Source organism: Accipiter gentilis, chromosome 29 (assembly GCF_929443795.1).
Source record: "Accipiter gentilis chromosome 29, bAccGen1.1, whole genome shotgun sequence".
Taxonomy (NCBI): Eukaryota; Metazoa; Chordata; class Aves; order Accipitriformes; family Accipitridae; genus Astur; species Astur gentilis.
Window position 1 is genome coordinate 18,506,953 of NC_064908.1, and position 6,335 is coordinate 18,513,287.

The following is a 6,335-nucleotide window of genomic DNA, read 5'->3' on the forward strand; positions in this document are numbered from 1 at the left end:
CTTGAGAAGAATATGAAGTGCTGCTGCTCTCTAAAGATCGCCACGCTGCGGCTAAATTATTAATGACTAGGAATGATTTCATATTTAATCTAAAGACTATTAATTACACTGCAGAAGCGCAACACACCATCCTGAGAGCCCCTCTCACCAACTGAATAATTTAGTGCTGCCCCATATTTTACCTCAATGTCAAGGCGGGCAGCGACACGCCTCCTGCGTGTGCAGCCCGGCGCTGTTTGGGGCAGACATTGATGTCCCAAGGGGTACATGGTGCTGAGGACTAACCCCGACCTCTGAGCCCCCCCGGCCCGATGAAGGGTGCCGGGCAAAGCGGGGGGCACGTGGGGCTCCCGTGGGGCTGGGGGCACGGCCGTCCCCCCACCCCAGCCGGGCTCGGAGCCGGGAGGCAGCCCCAGCTCTGGAAACACTGAAGACAGATGTTTATTTGTCCAAGATTATTTGCTGATCACTGTTACGGTGATCCAAGATGATCATTAAAAAGTGAAATGGGCTGTTTAATAATAATGCTCGGAGCATGCAGTGTGCCTCACATTACGAGGATGTTTAAGCATGAGCCCAATTAAGTCCCTCGCATCCCTACAGAATTACCCCAGTTGTGCAAACTATTAGGCGAACTCCAGGCTCCTCGTACTCGCAGGCAATCCTGGAGCCTGGCACTCTGCTAGAGACCCATTTCTATCCTGAAGCTAAATTAAAATCCTATTGTGCCGGTGCTGCTAATATTTCCTGCTCTTGTTTCCAACAATTAAATTGTGACATTCTGCCAAAACGTACGAGGAAACTGGAAAACACTCTCGATCAGCTGGAAAAGAGAAGGCAAATTGTCCCAGCTGCCTCCTGCCACCCAGACGCAGCGGTGACGGTCGCGGGTAAAACGGCACCTGATGGACGAGGTAGCGGCGGGCGGACGTGGGTGTTCATCGTTCTCCGTCGGTGTGTGTGGGAAGTGGAATTTTAAATATGAAGTTGAAAGGTTTTTCTTCTCCATTTAGGAAAGAAATCTGTGAGCTGGATCCATACGGTACCAAAACCCAAAACGCTGATTATAAGGATGGACTCAAAGCGTGGTTTCCACCACTGCCGCCCCCAGCACCGCCAGTGGCCTGATTCTGCCGCCCTTCTCACGCAGGTACCATCACATCCTTTTAAATACCCTCCCCCCAATTTCTAAATCTCTTTTCCCCCTTGTCTCTGCTCCCCTGGCTGCTGCCCACCCTAGCGTTCCTCGGGGAGGGCACGGGTGAGTCCCTGCCCCACGCCGCCTGCAAACCCCCAAAGTGACCCCCCTCCCGCCAATGCCCCCCCCCCCCCCCCAGCTCTGCGGCTGCTCCCGGCGAGAAAAGAGCTGGTGGGGACCCGGAGGATGGTGGTGGCCCACGCGGTGGGACAGGCAGGGACTGGCATCCGGAGAGCTGCGCGTCCCGCAAAGCTGGTGAGAGCAAGTTAACTTGGGGGGGGGGGGGGGGAAGAGGGGAAAATAAAAGGCTGTTTAAGAAAGAAATGACTATTTGGTCATGGCTTAGAAGTTGGTACTTAGAAATTCCATGAATTTTAAAATAAAGACATCGTGAGATTTGAACTTTCTTTTGAATACTCACAAACTGCAGTGCCTAATACCTTCCCCGGCCATTAAGGAGCTGTGCTGGAAAGCAGAGAGTGCTAAGTACTACACTGATAGAGCAGTTAAACACGGTAATAGAATTGTGTTTGGAGAGGCTGCAAAGCCAGGTATAGAGCCCATACATAAACAAGGCCATTACCAGCCAGGGTAAACGGTGATAGAATTTCATGAATATCCCCACAAAAAGCTTTGTATATTTATAACAACCTACAGAGTCGTTTGGAGCACAGTCAGGGGCCTTGCAGAGTGATTCCGGAGCTAAATTGTACAACAGATCTGCGCGTCTCCGCACCGGGGTATCAGCCGCAGCCGCTGCAGGCGAAGCTGGATGGGGCAGAGAGGTCCCGGCGTGCTGCGGGGGGGAGCGAGGCAGCCCCCGCTGGGCACCCTCCTGCCCGCCGCGGCCCTGGGGTGCTGCGGGTCCTGAACCGGTGCCGGCAATGACAGCCCGACGCATGTTGCCCCCCAGTTTTCCCAGTATCCAGCTTAAGAGGCTCTTTTTTTAATGATCCTCTGTTTGCAGGGAAGGGGAAGCAGAAGGGCGCTGCTTCTCCAGCTGGGATGGAGAGGGGAGCAGGAGAAGGGATGGTTCCTCCAACCGTCTGACTGGGGAAGTTGCTAAGGGGCAAGAGACGGAAGTTTCCATGTCTTGGAAAAAGAGAAATAAATCTGGGACCCATCGGCCTCAAAGCATCAGGACGAGGCTCCCGTGGGGCTTCGGAGCCACACACGGAGACGGCTCCGAGACCGGGAGGGAGCGGGGGCTCCTCCGCAGTACGGTGGGGCACGGCTCGGCCGTGATGAACGCAGCCGAGATCCCATACTGGGGCTGTTGGGCACAGACAGATCCTGGTGCTTCCCTCGGCTGCTTTGCTGGCGATCCTGCCCCAGGCGCCACAGCTTGTGTCAAACACAAGCAGGACGCGCACGTGTGCTGCCGGAGCCCAGGCGAGGAGAAGCCACGTGAGCCAGCGCCCCGAGAAGCCTCCGCAAGAAATCCACGCTCTCAACCTCTGCAGCTTAAAAACGGGAAAGCAACCTCTTGAGCATATTTATTGCTTTAATTTAAATAAACAGGTACTTTAAACTTAGGAAAACTTTGCTCTGCAACTCTTGCAAAACCTGAACCCAAGCGATAGGTACGCAGCTCGAGCACGAGCCATAATAAAATGCTAATTGCTATTCATAAATTATATCGGGATGCCTGGGACTATTGAAGATCCTGGATGAAGTGTAGTGTTCAATTTATCCTGTGCATGTTGCCGACAGTGCTGCCAGCCTCCTTCTTGTCCCCCTGTGTTGTTTTGTCATCTCTGTACTATCACCAATTCATCACAAAGGCAACTGAACTCTCCGATGTCCACCCACCGGGTGACTTTGTCTTCGCTACTCTATGACTTCTAAATTAAATTGTCAAAACACATTACTGAGAAAAATATCGCGAAGGGAAAGTTCTTTACCCTTTTATTCCATCTTAAGACAGAATTGGTTTGATTTGAAGAAAACATGTCTGCTTCATTATCCCTCCCGCCATCATATTTCTTCACTCAGCAGCAGCAGGAAAAGAGAGTCGATACACAAGTCTTGGATGACATGATGTAGCATCCCACAGGAGTTGTCTCAATAAATTCTGAGATTGCCCAGGAAAAGCTGGGGGGGTGGTGTAATTTTCACTCTCTTTTATTCCTCCCACTCTCAGACAATTTAAAAGAGATTAGGGGTTTGCTGGTGTGGATTTCCCTGAGCTGGATGTCCCCACTCCTCCAGCACTGGAGGTCTGGAATGAGCTCCTTGGAGTCCTTGCCGCAGAAGAAATCAGCCTAGGAGAGGCACAGCCAGCGTCCCATACGTGCCGAGGAGTCCTCGGAGCCGGGACCTCCCTAGGAGGGCCACAAACAATTTGCAGACATTCGAGCAGTCCCAAAACTGCTCCAATTTGCACAAAAGGAGAGCCTAGGCAGCAGCACCTGCTCCCACAGTCCTCCTCTTTGGTTCTTGCAGGAGTCGACACTAAGGTTACGCTGCTGCCCAGGTACAGTCCAGCGAGCCCAAACACGGGGTGTTTGGCTGTGGGTGGGCTCTGTCCCCCCTGCCCTGCTCTGCCTTCCCCCCCCATAACGCGGGGTAGCCCCCAGACCAACACCTGCCATCATCAAACCAACGGAGTTTTGCAACCGGCTTCCCTGGGACTTGTATCACCCTCAGTAATGCAAGGGGTTTCTGCTGCTAGATGCAATCATGGAAAATAATTCACCCAGAGACGTAAAACAAAAGGAGCCATTTCTCAAAGGAAAAGAGCTGTTGATTTCCCCCTTTTCTCATTCACACATTGGTCTCTGGACATAATGGGTCAGTCATAAAAAGCAAGTAACACATCGTGCACTCATTCTTTTGGCTTTGGACAATATTAACATAATACACACATATTGTTTATTTATTCTGCTATAGTGCAAGTACAGGAGGTAGTGCCCAACGTTTAAATGGGGTATTTTTAAATGCTCACATTTCCTTAGCCGTTATGATGCATTAGCCATCAGTAGTCAAATTGCCTTCTATTTGCAATTTTATGGGTACATTTTATCAAGCACACAGGAGCTGCATTCAAAGCATGAAAATAAAGTATTCCACTTGTGTTAGGCAAGCACTGTTTCGATGCAAGATATGGCCAGAAAGCAGAAATCTCCTTTTTTTTCTGCCTCAGCTCCAGATTCATCTCCAAATATTGCTTCTACTTGCAGTAGTGACTCCTAAGAGCCCTCTTTATGGCTGTGTACCATCCACGCATCCTCCCCACACTAAGAGCTTACAACTGAATTTAGCCTGCCATGAAATCACCCGGTGTTTCTTTGCTGGTTTAAAATATCTCCTAGCAAAACGTTATCGTTGCTTTCACCCACAGAGAGAGAGTGGCTGCTGGGGTCACCGAGCGTTGCCTTCCCGAGTCGGCGTCCAGACTTCCAGCTCCCTTCGTGAAGCAGGAAAAGTTGCAGTAAGCAAATAACGCCGGTAATCAGAAGAAAAGAGTGGTTCTCCCTGGGCAGGGCACCCAGCCCCCTGCCAGTGCCTGTGCCTGGCTTCGGTGGCCGGGACATGTTGGGCAGCTGGTGCTTGGCTTTGGGCAGCAGCTCGGCTGGAGCCAGGGCTTCCCGCTTGGCCCCTTGCAAGGGCAGGATTTGGGGTTACCCCGCTGCTGCCCTCGGGACCTGCGCCTTCCCCTCGTGTCAGTCCCGGCGGACACCCCATGTCTCCAGGGCCACGCTTGTGGTGGGAGGAAAGACATCCAGGCTGTCCCCAAAGGGAGCTGCTGCTGGCAGGGAATTTGCTGAGGGGGAATTTGCTCCCTGTCGTGAGCTCTGGGAGCTGCTGTCTGAGCCCGGTATGGCAGAAATGGTTGCAGAAAGGGACGGGATTCCTTCACATCTTGGAAAACAGGAAAGAAAATCTCCCATTTGACTCCTGGGAGTTGCTGGCCCAGCACGGTGTAAGCATGAAGACCCCCAGAGATGCACTCCTGGGTTGGGTCTTCAGCGGTACCTACTGCTTTTGACAACCCCAAACTAAATCTGCTTTTTGATGGGATTGAATTTTGGCTCTCTGGAGCTCTCAGCTCCTTCTCACATAACGCTTTATTGCCTTTATTGTCTCTGGGTCTGCTAATTCTGTCTGGATTTATATCTTCCAGAGAGCTTTAGCTGCTGCTCAACCAACTCCAGACTGAGTGTGTAACATGAATATTACAGCGCTCACTCTCAGAGATGAAACGATGACATACTCCTCAAATTTTCTAGACAAATACGGCTCTATTTAATACACACATAAAAAAAATCCAGCCGCTATAGCTGCAGTGCCCTTTTTTTTCATTTCAAGCTCCCTTTAACAGTGCATTTGACACCAAAAAAACCCCCACAGCCTGTCAGGCTGCAGGCAATAACCTGGGAAGGGAAAACCGAAGCCGAATCACACCGAGCGGCGCGGGAAGCGTGCGACCGGCATTGGGACTTGTGGATTACTCTTCAATATCGCACGTTCCCCGGGGGGAAATGAATCCGCCGCACCCCGCAACACCCAGGGGAAGGTGAAGAGGATGGGAGATGGGCGGCTGACTTCAGCCTCAAGGCGGGCAGGGCTGGACGGACAGAGCCAGGCCCCAGACAGACAGACACAGGCCCTGGACAGACAGACAAGAGACTGTGGACAGACAGAGATAGGGCCTGGACTGACACAGACAGGCCCTGGACAGACAGACAGGCCCCGGACAGACAGACAGGCCCCGGACTGACAGAGACACGCCCTGGACAGACAGACAGGCCCCGGACTGACAGAGACAGGCCCCGGTGCAGCACGGCAGCTCACGCTCTCCCTCTAACGGCGGCCGGGAGAAGGCCTGGGTGCCCGGGACTACAACTCCCAGCGTGCACCGGGAAGGGAGGACTACACTTCCCACAGTGCTCCGGGGCAGGAGAGGCCGCGATTCCCACAATGCACCGGGGAAAACACATTCTTTTAAAAAAATTATTTTTATTGTGTCAAAGCCGGCCGCCTCGCCCGCCGCGGAGCCGTTAATAAACGTTGAAAAAACTCTCCTGCGCACCCAGGGGTGGTGGTGGGGGCTCCGTCCCGCCCCGGCCTTCGTTTCCGGCGCGGCTACCGAAAACTACATCTCCCGGCGTGCACCGCGGCGCCGCGCCCTTCC